The 14,519-nt window shown below is 33.2% G+C and overlaps 1 long non-coding RNA gene across 1 annotated transcript; it reads right to left on the minus strand.

Moving 5' to 3' along the window:
• Nucleotides 1–2,587: 2,587 nt before the first annotated feature.
• On the minus strand, nt 2,588–12,108 carry LOC127709203 (uncharacterized). Its single transcript, XR_007985546.1, has 3 exons — nt 12,072–12,108; nt 5,348–5,423; nt 2,588–2,905 (listed from the first exon to the last, which is right to left on the minus strand). It is a non-coding gene; the product is annotated as an uncharacterized LOC127709203 (long non-coding RNA).
• Between the last annotated feature and the right edge of the window lie 2,411 nt (nt 12,109–14,519).

Below are 14,519 nucleotides of genomic sequence, written 5' to 3' on the forward strand. Positions count from 1 at the left end.
GAAGAAGTTGAACTAGACACTTTGTCAGAATGGGTCAAAACAATCAGATCTCTGATAAAACGTCGAATTCATAAGTTGAAAAACTGTGTGAATGATCGACCAAAGTCCGTTTTCAGAGACATGTGAAATGTCTATCATCTCTTCACGATAAATATGTGTTGTTCCTGCGGACAAAGCTTCAAATAATATTGTCTTTGTATGTAAATCGTACTGCTACGAGTGTCTTGTAAAAGAATTAGGAATTAATGAGCACATATCATTTGACAAGGATGAGATTTTGGCCAATCATAAGTACTTCATGGCTTCAATAAACATTACATTGAACAGCAAATATAAGGACTTACCTTGTTTGTATTGGATACCTAAGCGTCACAAAATTCCGTACAAACAACGCTACATTGCCGGCTCATCTGCATGTTCTACAAAGGCATTGTCAATTACATTGACAAAAATTCTGTCCACAGTGAAAGAGGGTCTTTAGAAATACTGTAACACTATTTATTCGCGTAGTGGTATTTACCATATTTGGATTCTAATAAAACTCTAAAGAACTTCTGGATAATTTTAAATCTCGATCTTTCTCTGAAAATATTCTATCAATACTTTTGATTTTTCAATCCTGTTTACCACCATCCCCCATGTGAAATTGAAAAATCGTCTAAAAGAAGCAATTCACAATGCTTTTCAATATAAAAATTGTAGCATACGCTATACATTTATTACTTTGATATACCATACTTCACATTTTGTTAATAGTGAACAAAAAGGTAAAACATGCTACACAGAGGAACAAGTGATCAGTATGCTTGAGTTTCTTATTGACAACATATTTGATGAATTTGGAGGTAGTCTTTTTCAATAAATTGTCGGCATTCCTATGGAAACGAACTGTGCGCCTCTTCTTGCCGACCTCTTCTTAATTTCATATGAGTCGGAGTTCCTTCAGACACTTGTCAAAAACAAGAAGATCAAAGAAGCCAGATCATTTAATTTAACATTCAGATATATTGATGATAGTCTTTCCATTAACAATCCAAACTTTTTTTGATTGCGTTCCATTAATATATCCTCCAGAACTAGAAATTAAAGAAACAACAGACACGGCTTCCTCCGCATCATTTTTAGACTTACACCTCGAATTTGACATAAGCGGTCATCTCAGTACCAGAATCTATGACAAACGAGACGATTTTAATTTTGAAATTATCAATTTCCCCCACCTTAGTAGCAATATACAAACTTCACCTGCATATACATTTCCCAACTCATTCGGTATTCAAAAGCTTGCAGCTACTACTCAGACTTTATCAAACGTCACCAGTGTCTGAGCAGAAAGTTGATGAACCAGGGTTATGTCAAAGAACGTCTCGTCCTTTTTCTAAAATAAAATCATCGGAAGATACCAAGACCAAAAGCATCAAACGTTTGAGAGAACAAAATAAAAGGCCCCTTTATCTGTCTCGTATATGTAAATGTTAATATCAATTTCAAGATTGATTTAGGAGTAACTGTGATTAAAATGGTACTGATCATACTTTTAGTAAACACCTGAACGGGGAAATAAACTTTGCAATATCTTTTATATCCTTTTAAGTTTCCAAATTATTTCTGTTTAAAAGTTAAAACTGGAAGTGGAAAATTTTGTATTACATCTTTTATGTTTGTTTATTTGCTTTCCTACGTGCACAAGACACGAGCTCATTAAATAACGATCATTAGGTAATTATAGACCCCAACAAAATGTAAAATGATCGAGAGCATACAAACCGAAAGGGCATAAATAGCACAGACAAAACCAAAACAGTAAAAGATATTAAAATTATATCATGAATTAAAAATTAAAATCAAATCAAAATATCATTAGTCTAGATCGGATCTGTTCTAATCAAAGCTTCAAAGCAGTTTGAAAGGTTCATGTTTTGGCTAAGGTTCTTCTGACACAAAAACCAACAAACAAGACAAAATCTCTTTCTAGAGTTCATGCGATTCCTTCAATTTCTGTTTTTTAACCTGATTTGTATCTTACTTGATTTATGAGATTTGAACATCAGTTAACTACTGTTGTGTATTTTGAAAAGATTTGAATATTTTTTTGTATTCTTGCATTTCATTTTTTCGTATGTGCTTTGTCTGTATGCCATTTTGTTGTTGTTTTACTTTGTTTGTTTTTATATTGATTAAGAGTATAACACAATGTTGACTGTTGAACCCCTATTTTTGACATTTTTACTTATAATGGCTGTTTGTTTTGTTCACACATTGTTGTCAATTTAAAAGAATTTTATGCGACTGTCATACAAGTGAGAGGTTTAGCTAGCTTTAAAACCAGGTTTAATCCACCATTTTCTACATAAGGAAATGCCTGTACCAAGTCAGGAATATGACAGTTGTTTTCCTTTCGTTTGATGTGTTTGGTGCTTTTGATTTTGCCAGGATGTGGCAGGATTGCCAATGATACAAATATCAACCAGAGACCAAATGAAGTGGAAGTAAGTAAATACAGAGAGACATCAAACAACAAAAAGATCCTGAACAAAACTTATCATTAGAAAGCTACAGATGTTATATAATGAAAATTGGTGAGCTATATACTTTGGATTATTTTATGTTGAAAGTAATAATAATAAAAGTTAACAATTTGAACAATATTCATAAGAGAAAGAAGGAAATTATTGAAGCTAAAAAATTCTATTCGGAAATTTAATCCTGATAAGTCACAATTAACTCAACACTTATGAACAATTAGTACAACAACATTTGTAGTTTCCAACGCACGTTGCATCATTTCCGCTGCATCCGTTTCTGATACATTCGCCAACACATGGTGGTCTATTAAATCCACAGTCGTTTTGTGGAAAACACTTACGTGGTGCATTACCTACAGCCGCATCTAACTTTGGCATACCTTTTAAAAAAATAATTATGCTGTTAAATGAGAGAGCAATAATAACACCTACATAAACAAACTGTCTAACTTACACATTTAAACATCGACAAACTGCTATTGCCTTTATTAACATACATATAAATACCCGCACACACAAACACAAAAACACATTCCCACACACACACATATGTATATATATATATATATATATATATATATATATATATAATATAAACACATAAAAAGTGTACAAAACAACACCAATATTAAAAAAAGGAGATATTAGATGTAATTATCTATAAATATTTCAGATAACAGATATCCTTCATCAGTATGATTATGATTTAAAATGAATTATATCGATCTAGTCTGATTTAACTATAACAATCTTGAAATTTATACAATTAAAACCGAACACAACAACGCTTGTACAATTCTAAAATTTCAAAAATGACGTAGGTTAGTTATTTACAACAGAGACTGTATAGATATGCTACTAACAAAATTAGTAATGTGCGATATGAGCTGGTACATTTCTAAAATTTCACAGGTGACGAAAGTTAAGATATTAAAACAAAGACTGCGTAGAAATACATTCCCAATAAACAATACTGACCGATTTGAGCTGGTATAATACTCAAATTTCAAATTTGACGACGGTAAAGTGATTATAACAGAGGCTGCGTATTTACACATCTCAAATAAATAACAGTTTAATAATGATTAAAATTTTTTTTTTAAAAGGGTTAAGTAATTGAACGTGGCTGCGTACTTATATATCTCAAATGAATAGCACCCTGCGATTTAAACTGATATAATTCAAGAATTTTAGAGTTGACAAAGGTTAAGGAATAGCAACAGAGATTCGTAGAAATATGAAATATAACCCAAATGAAAAGCACTGCGCGAATTAGAACTACACCTTTTCATTGATCCCATTTGGTGCCAAAGTTTTTAATTTTCTCATCCAAAATCTTTCCCGAGCGAGTCTATCCTCCCTAGAACAAGAAGTGTTGTGGTCTATGATTGTAATGGTCAGTCGATTGAGATCTGCCTTAGTGTGGCCAGGGGATCTCAAATGTCGACTGAGAGGAAGGTCTGGCTTGCATTCATAGTCATTACGATGGCCGTTCATACGTTTGTGAAATGGCTGTTCTGACTCGCCAACATACTGTTTACCACACTTACACTGTAGAAGATACACAGTAATTAACAGTTACAAAATATGGTGTATTCCGTACCAGTGACTGTTAAAAGCATGGTATTCAGTATTTGCTTGCAAGTCAGACATCGTTTGTTTCCGCATCCCTTGTGAGAGCCCACAGACGAAGAGCCTGATTCAGAAGATAAATCAGCTCTCTCCAGCAAGTCTTTAAGGTTTTTGGGCCTACGGAAAGCCAGGAGAGGTGGCTCTGGAAAGATTTTGGATAGTTTAGGATGTTTTTTTATTTCTTTCAAGTTTTAGCGGATAAGGTGTGATAACTTATCAGATTTGGGATGGTAAGTCAGAACAAACGGCACTCTTTTGTTGACCTTCTTGTCTTTATATTGTAATTCATCTCGGCTGATGTTGTTAGCACGAGGGAAACCAAAAAGGTCAACAAAAGAGTGCCGTTTGTGCTGACTTACCATCCAAAATTTATCAGGACAGGGAAATAAACTTTGCAATATCTTTTATAACCTTTTAAGTTTCCAAATTATTTCTGTTTAAAAGTTGAAACTGGAAGTGGAAAATTTTGTTTTACATCTTTTATGTTTGTTTATTTCCTTTTCTACGTTAAGAAGGCACGAGCTCCTTGAATAACGATCTTAGGTAATCTGTAGACCCCAACAAAATACAAAATGATTTAGAGCATGCAAACCGAAAGGGCATAAATAGCACAGACAGAACCAAATCAGTAAAAGATATTAAAATTATATCATGAATTCAAAATAAAAATAAACCCAAAATATCATTCGTCTAGCTCAGATTTTTTCAAATCAAAGCTTCAAAACAGTTTAAAAGCTTTGTGTTTTGGTTAAGGTTCTCCTGACACAAAAACCAACAAACAAGACAAAATCTCCTTCTAGAGTTCATGTGATTCCTTCAATTTTTGTGTTTTAGTCTGATTTGTATCTTTCTTGAACATCGGTGAACGACTGCTGCTTTTAAGTTGTGTATTTTGAAAAGATTCGATTAATTCGCCTTTTCAGAATCTAAAGGACTATAGGTAATTTAATTGTTCGTACACCAAAATGAAAATAACGTTACGTCATTGGTCGAACTTCCATTGTTTAGTACGTTTTAAACCAATCACAATGTTTTGGTGTACGCTTTTTGAAATATTACCCAGAATACATTAGATTCTGAAACGGCGAAGATCTATATCTCTTTCTTGTAAATATCGAGAAAATATTCTGGATTTTACTTGACCCTTGTTAACTGATTTGTTCTACCATTATGATATGGAAAATACTTACAAACAAGACAAAATGCAAGAAGAAAAACAAATGTGTACGACCTCATTTCTCTCCTCATATGTTGATATCCAGTAATCTGTAACAATACAAAATACATTATATAATATTATAAAACGTTTTGTATGTGAATTGTTTAAGCAAAGTTTTAAAATTTGTTTTGACAGTAAACGTAGCAAAACAATTAAAACCTTTAATATTGCAATTGCAACAAAAATATAGAGATATGGAGATGTTGTATGAATGTCAATGAAACAACTATTCACAAAAGACCAAATGTCAAGGATGTAAACAGATAAGAATCATATTCGTAACTCAAAAAAGTTTACAAATGAGTATATTCGATGTATGGTGAAACAAAATAGGCAGTCTGCTAATGAGGACCTTTCTATGCACATACAAGTTATTTTTTTGTAATGCTGGTCATGTTTACAAATCATACGTTTAACATTTCTTCTATTGATTCAGTGATAACAGCCAAACTGCAATAACAATAATAGACAAAAAGTCACAACTTTAAGTCAGGTTGTCAAATTTTCAAAGTTGATATTTCTTGTCATGCTGATTATTTTTGCAATTAACACTGTAAACCTATCTTACATTTGTATACAGTTTTAAAGATACTAGCAAAATACTTCGAAAATGAGAAAAATGTATATTTTAGGAGCAATAACTCTAAAACATGTTACTTCATTTTTCGGAAATGGGGTACCAAGTCAGGAATATGACAGTTGTTGTCCATTCGTTTGATGTGTTTGTGCTTTTGATTCTGCCACTTGATTAAGGACTTTCCGTTTTGAATTTTCCTCGGAGTTCAGTATCTTTGTGATTTAACTTTTTTTTTTTACTTGCCCTGCTGATCCTTTTTGCAATCTACACTTTAACCTAGCTCTTGTGTTCTTAAAAATAACGGTCAAAAACTGTAAAAAATGGTAAAAACTGACATTCCAGGGCAATAACTCCATATAGGGTTTTCCGATTGTTCTAAGTTTTCTCTCTCAGGTAGATTGAACTTGACATGCTGATTATTTTTGCTTTACATTTTTAAAACTCATATAGTTATTGACACAGTAGCAGCAAAGAAGTGCAGAAAATTAAAACAGAAAACACAATAAACATTATGAACACTTTGTTTACCAAAAAAGACAATATATATAACTCCGTTTAAAGGAAAGTTATCAGTTTCCAACTTACACGCAAAAAACACATCAAATTGTAAATAACTACAATTGAGATAGAGTGACCCCTGTGTTCTATATTTAGCCACGGCGGCCATGTTAATTGATAAACCATGACGAGAATCACAAATTTATTTAGCCACGACGACCATATTAATTGATAAACCATGACGAGAATCACAAACTTCATAGAAGACGTCCTATAAATGATGCAGAAAAACTTTGGTTTCAATCCACTGAGCGGTTTTATATTATTTGTATTTGCGTTTCTCTGTTATGAATGTTCTTGCGTGTGTTTGTGCTGTATTTCTGTCACGTAGTGTTTTAGCGATATTTTTTTAACATTGTCATAAAGCGGGAAGTTTGGCATGCCATGAAACCAGGTTCAACCCACCATTTTTTCCTAAAGATGTCCTGTACCAAGTCAGGAATATGGCAGTTATTATCGAATAGTTCGTTTCTTTGTGTGTTGGCGTTTGTTTTTGTTGCACTTCGGTGTTCCTGTTGTTCCTTTGTTTTCCTCTTATTCTTATTCTTATTCCACCTTTTTTTCTTAAAATGTCCTGTACCAAGTCAGGAAAATGGCCATTGTTACATTATAGTTCGTTTCTGTGTGTTACATTTTAATGTTGTGTTTTTGTTGTGTCATTGTTTTCCTCTTATATTTGATGCGTTTCCCTCAGTTTTAGTTTGTAACCCGGATTTGTTTTTATCTATATCGATTTATGAGTTTCGAACAGCGGTATACTACTGTTGCCTTTATTTATAGTTCATGTGTTTCCCTCGGTTTTTGGTTTGTAACCCGGATTTGTTTTCTCTCAATCGATTTATGACTTTTGAACACCGGTATACTACTGTTGCCTTTATTTAAGGTGAGAAGACGGACGACGGACGAACGGACGGACGACGTACTCAAAATGACGGCAAAAGCTCACATGGACCTAATGGCCATAAAGCTCAACAAAAACAATATTATGCATTCATGCATAAAATCCTGAATCACCAAGGGAAGAAGATATTACAGCAATTAGGATTACCTTGAATCAAGGATATTAGCAATCAAATAGCAACTTATTTTATGTTGACCTTATATTCTACTTTCAACATATAAATACCGTTCGTCCGTTCGTCTGTACGTCTTTCCATTCATCCGTTCTCCTTCCGGTCTTTTAAGTGCTTCAACACGTAAAATTCTTGTCAGATTTTTGTTTTATCTATATCGAAGTTTATTTTCAAAGGAAATATACCCTGAAAATAATGTTTATATGAAAAATCGATTTGTATAAGCGCTCTCACGCCTACAATTTCTTTTGGGATTTTATTATGAAATGTATACCCAAGAAATAGATCAGCAATAAGGTCTTGGACGATAATGGAACGGAGTCTACTTTTTTACCTGAAATGGAAATATTGACGTTATTACACTTGTGCACGCTTTAATACGTCAATTAACAATGCCCTATTGAAGATTTCTTTCGTAAAGATTTTTCAAACAAATTTATAAACAGAACAGGAAGATACGATTTTAGATGGCTTCTTAAAATATAAAAATACCTTTACATTTTAGAAGATGTAACATTAGCGACTGATGTTGATTTGAAAATTAAAAACTGCAATCCATATTTACGACTAATACAATTTAAGTTTGCGTTTCGTTTAACTCCAATCTTAATCTTTAGCATACAATCCGTCCTAAATTATGTCTTTTCTAACCTGTGTCGGTCCGTTTGGAGTTCATGCATTTCCTCAATTTTGTTAATTGAATTGACACGATTTGAACTTCCACTGTTACTACTTATTTTACATATCTAAGCTGATACCATATACCAGATCATGTTCCTTTTATAGTAATATAAGTAAAACAGTATACTTTTCATTTAAAAACTTCAGAAAAGTAGGTAAAAATATATCAATTCAAAAATTAAAATCAGATAATGTTTTATCGTTACTTTGTTTCAGTTTGTTTCAATTTCTAAACTTTTCAACCAAATATCGACACATTTGCACTCATACCACATCTTCTTATATCTACAAAAACGCTGTAATGCATCTGCATTTTCTTATACTTTTATCGTCTATCTAACATTAATATCCGTCATGTTCTAGAATTCAATAGTTGCTATTGAATGTGACTGTCGAATTTAATATCAAAAAATGAAAACAACACGTTACAAATTTATTGCGTCCAAAGCCCTTTTCTTGATTTACCTTCGTCAGGAACGCTCAAAGCGAATATTTGAAAAAAGCCGGAACAGTTGAAGAGCTATATAATCAAAAATTACCTAAAATAATAGCCAAATCCTTCATAAGCTATTACTGGAGTCAGATACAATGTGCAGGTGATAAAAAAACAATGCATGTTTAAAGTGAAAAACAATTCTAAGTGAGCATCGTTGAAGTTTAAAAATAACAAAGCATGTACCTATGATTGCAATGTTATTTTTGCTTATTTATACGACCGTGCATGCAAATGGTATAGCCTCTTGCTATAGTTAATTTGAAGGATACATAAGTGATTAAGTTAATGAAGACTGTCTGGCCAAATGTATCTATATATAAAAAAAGGAGATGTGGTATGATTGCCAATGAGACAAATATCCACCAGAGACCAAATGAAGAGGATGTAAGCAATTATAGGCAACCAAACGGCCTTCAACAATGAAAAAACCCATACCGTATAGGCGGCTATAAAAGGCCCGACATGAAAAATATAAAACAATTCAATTGAGAAAACTAACGGCCTAATTTATAACAAAACAATTTACGAAAAACAAATATGACAGACATGAACTAATGACAACCACTGAACTACAGGCTCCTGACTTGGGACAGGCACATCAAGAATGTGGCGGAGTTAAACATGTTTGTGAGCGGTCAATCCTTCCCCTAACTTAGGACAGTGGTGTTACAGCACAACATAAAAACAAACTATAAAAATCAGTTCAAAAAGGCCGTTACTCATCAGATCGATACAAAGCAGAAAAACATCTTATAAAAGCACAGATCGGGCGTGTCAGGGTAATTATACATCCCTACACACAAAAAAAGACTCAAAGTACAGATCTGAGAGTACTCGCAGTTACACACGGCTAGTACAAAGCTTATGATGTATCATTAAAGGAATACCACAGTTGTTATCTATCTTTAAGATGATTTGTTATCAATGGATACATATCTACATGGCATTCACATCTGTTCCAATATGCCCCTTTAGGAAATAGTGTGATACATGACTGCAGAAGTCCATTCGCTCTAAGTTTAACTTATCATTCAAAAATAAATTATGTTCATTTCATATTCTTGTTAGCTTAAGGCTATTTCTGGTTTTCCAAACAAAACAAAAAAAAACACCTGCGAGTATGCAATTTTTATCACATTAAAAATCAGCAAAATGGGGAGTGAATGTATGTTTTCTGTTGCTAATGCTAACATTTTTTTTTAAACATCCAAAATATGAATAATTCAAATTTATCTTTCGCATTTGTAAGCCTTTTTGGATGTTTCCATTAATCATCATTAGCTCAGTGCTCATTATTACAGTCACAAAGGGCCGCATCCTTTAACGCGAGAAGCTCTTTTCCTTCTTACTTGTTGATTTTTTCCATTGTAACACATACATTTCGTTGCAAGTTTTTACGATGCATATGACTGATGGAATATGAAATACTTAGTAATTTGCTTTAAAAAGTGAGAAGAGATACCATAATTCCAATATTAAAATAACAAAACCATTGCCACAAAGAAAATAATATGACGAAAACAAAAACCAACAAAAACAAAACATTACAGAGAAAACTAATGATTCCGCAACATAAACATTAAACGTAAACTCAGGTGTTCTTGAAGGGTAGGCAGGTACTGGTGCACCCATCATGCTACCAAATTCATGTCCACCAAATTGACTCATGCTTTCAAATTAGATTTAGAACATATAAAACGTATATTATGTGTATATAAGTCACACAGGAAAGAATAATCAATACATGAAATCGTCAAAAAAATTCAACATTTTGGGACCGGCTGCTATCTAATTACCAATCGACACGACCTTCAAAGATTGCTAATTTGCATGTCAACCTTGTATTAACATGATACATACATATAATCAGGAAAATCAAATAAATGGCGTGCGCAATAGTATAGTGTTGATTTTTTGTTTTATTTCATATCAGAGACAAATAACATAATCGGTTTTCCTTAAACCTGTCACTGTATTTCAATTGCTGTCGTTTGTTGCTTTCTTTTATACTTGTTTTTCGTTTATTTATTTGTACATTACTTAGGCCTTTGGTTTTCTCGTTTGAATTGTTTTACATTTTCTATAGCTTACTAAACGGTATGTTCTTTCTCATTGTCGAAAGGCCGTACGGTGACATATGTTGCTTATATTTACGTCATTTTAACTCTAGTGGATAGTTTTCTAATAAGCAATCAAACAACATCTTTTTACCTTAATTTAAGAATGTATTTGTGACACTTTCTAAAATGCTTTTCTAGATTTACTTTCATAAGGAACGCTCAAAGCCAAATACTAGTATTTGATAGCTAGTGATTTTCAAATATGTAGAAACGATGTGAGCTTTATTACAATAAAGGACCCTAAAAGCAAAATTCATCTAAGGTCAACTATGCCCGAGGGAGCTGGTACCTTAGTTTCTTGATAATTTCTTAATCTATCAACGGGAAATTTATAAAAATATGCCATTAGCCATGTCAGTACCGAATCACCCACTACGAAGCTGATGATAAATTCTGGGACTAACAGTCCACCAGCAGTGGTATCGACCCAGTGCTTGTAAAAAAGTAATTCTTTATAAAGTTCCTTTACTTAAAGCGTTTTTTTCTGGATTTACCGTCATCAGGAACGTTCATGGCCCCAAATAAAAATAAGCCAGGGAGGTCAGAAGCCATATTACCAGTATTTATGAGAAATTTTACAAAAATGTGTTTTGAATAATGTCAGTACCAAAGCACTGTCTACGGATCATGAGAAGATGATACCATTGGGGATTAACAGTCCATAAGTAGTGATATTGATATATAGTGCTATTAAAAGAAAATAACGCTTTAGAAATTTCGTACATCCGAAGATTTTGTTTCACGTATTTAAATTAAGAACGTTTCAAAGATATTCATAAGTAAAATCATCTTCTTACAATGGTATTCGCATGTAACCTACATAAATACTGTACATACAAACTTTGTACTCTAGGTGGGATTTTTCAAAAAAAGAATCGACTAAGTTTTTATCGAGTTTGCACCTTTCCAACATATGGACTACTGTTTAAATAAAGAGACTTGTTAACTGTAAGAGGAGTTAGACAAACAATCCCTGTATCCTTTCTGGAAAATTTTCAACAAAAGTTTCGTTTTATGAAAATTTATACAATAGAACAAATAATAGATATATTATTAAACTATAAAATTCAAACCTTGCAATTCTGAGACTAATAAATATTTTCGAATCCAAAACGTTAAAAAATTAGTATATCGAATGTAAGTTTCACACAAAAAAACCAAAAAAACATGCTTAATTAAACGATACAGACCTTCTGAAAGCTGTCTTTATAACTGTTCAAGTTTTGATTATTTTCTATCTTATATACCATTTTAAAAAGAATATAATAACTCAAAAAATACAGCCGCCAATTATATAACAACACCTGGTACAAAATTATGCCCAAAAGGATTTTGTTTGACATTTTTCGCAAGGGGCTCTTTTTCAAAAAAAATTACAATGAATCAAATTTTTTCTAAAACCTATGTAAGCCGAATAGATGTAACATTTGTGAATTATGGATTTTTCCAAACGAGGCTATTAGCAGGCATATTGCAACTGAAATTGCATCCTGATTTTTTATGCTGCTTTCTATATGAAAACCGTGAGGTAAACATCGATGAAACATCAATCCAACACGACACAAAAGTCTTTTTATCGGTTTTTAAAGATAACATCATCATTTAATCAAAGATACAAAATGCTTTCAATATATGTCTCATATACGATCAACTCATTTCTGAAAAATAGGCATGGTTTGTGTGAAATATATGAATTCAGCTTCTTTTGTTGGTGAAAGATAAAAACGATAAACAATGAATTTGGAATGAGATAGCCACAGTATGAATATTTTCACAGACAAGATAAGGAAAGATGAACGTACAAACCGCCAAACTCTTATTTGCTGCAAGCCTGGGCTTCACTGGTAGGCAATGAAAGCTACAATCCTCTACGTTCATTGCGAAATAGTTAGATCTTATGGATACGTAGCAAATATTCCCCCCAAGAACTCTTGGGTTATCATTAGCAGCTTATTATTTATAAAATTCAAAGAAAACACTCCGAGTCCCGAACTGGGACCAATTTAGGAACCGGTCTCTCTGATACATTCAAAGAAGACCCAATCTAATCTCTGTAGGAACACAGGAGAAGAGAACCCCAAATATAAGATAGCGTACAATGTGGGTACATGTTCCATTTTCATCCTGCCATATCCTACCAAAAGAGTGGGGTATACCAAAGAATTTCACCCCAAACCCATCTTAAACCTTAAAGTACCTGATCGAGATTCACTTGTTTATTCAATTTATAATAGCTTTTAATTACTGAGAAAAAATTACTGGTTCTCCGGGTATCATGAACCTTTCAAATGCTCCTTTTAAATTGTTTAAATATACATCATAATCCAGCTTTGCAAAGTGTGTCCCATCATATCTATATAAATTGCTTTCTTTGGCACGTATATTACAGGGCCTTATCGCGTATCCAACAATGTTCAGGACTAAGTTCCTGACACAATGATTCACTCGCTTACAAGCCCTTTCAACATCTTTTCCACAATTAGCATTGTGCCAGTACCGTCTCATCCTACCATTTTATTTCTAAAGCTGGATATAATGCATGTAACTAAAGCAAGTTCCATTCTGTTTCACTGAATAGTTTCTTTGATATCAATACACCAAAATCATTTGAGCCAAGCTGAAAACAAGGAAACTCGGGTGGAATGGTTAGGTAACCTTTGTTTGAAGAAATTTATCGCAATTGGGACCCGGAAGTCAGATTTTTTTTATTTTGACCTTTTTAATCCTTCTAAATTTTCCCCGATTAAAAAGGATTTCGTACCATCTGTTAAATTTTGGATCGTGTGTTGATAACTTATTCCTGACATGTATGTTAGGACGGTAGAGGCTGACATACCTCTTAGAGAAAAAAAGGCGATGTTAAATTTTAAATCGCTAAGTCGGGCTGGCCAAATATCTTGTAATTTATATGATGCGCGATCGGGCTGGCGAAAAGATTTAAAAGATTCGACTGTCGTATTGTATGTTTTCCAGGTTTTTTGTATCATAGAAGAGTTTAGAAGGTGATTTAATTCGCTTTCTGCAGTATCCAAAGATGGTCTGGAATTGATGTATTGTACTGATCTGCTTCGGGGCAAAGGTTTCTGAACCGCTGAAAATCACAACGGGATAACGAATCAGCTATGACATTTACTTTACCGGGAATTTTTTTCTGCTTGCTGCTTGTTAGACGATATTATATTTCAACGTGGAAAAAACTAGATTTTTGATTAGGGACATAGGTCTATTCGATTTTGAAGATTTTTGTTTACGATTGTTACCACTGCCTGATTATCCACATAGACAAGGGTTTGTTTGCAACCCCACCCCCTATCTGCAGTGATACAAAAACTGGGAAAAGTTCTAAACAAGTGTCGTTTAAGAAATCATTTTCGATCCAATTTTTTGGCCAACAGTTTTGTGCCCATGTCCCCTGAAAGTGAATACCAAGGCATTTGTGTTGTCCACCGGTGGTGTCTGTTAACAGTTTAAGTGTATCGTTTGAAGTCTCAAAACTATCAATCATTACTGTGGCTCCATTAAAATGGTATAAAAAAGAGATCCAAACTTTAACGTCTTCACGCATGTTGCATGACACCCGTACCCTGTGGTGTGCATTTGTTTATATCACAAGTAGATGAATTAATCGTCGACAGAAA

Source organism: Mytilus californianus, unplaced genomic scaffold (assembly GCF_021869535.1).
Source record: "Mytilus californianus isolate M0D057914Y unplaced genomic scaffold, xbMytCali1.0.p SCAF_7, whole genome shotgun sequence".
In the NCBI taxonomy this organism is placed as follows: Eukaryota; Metazoa; Mollusca; class Bivalvia; order Mytilida; family Mytilidae; genus Mytilus; species Mytilus californianus.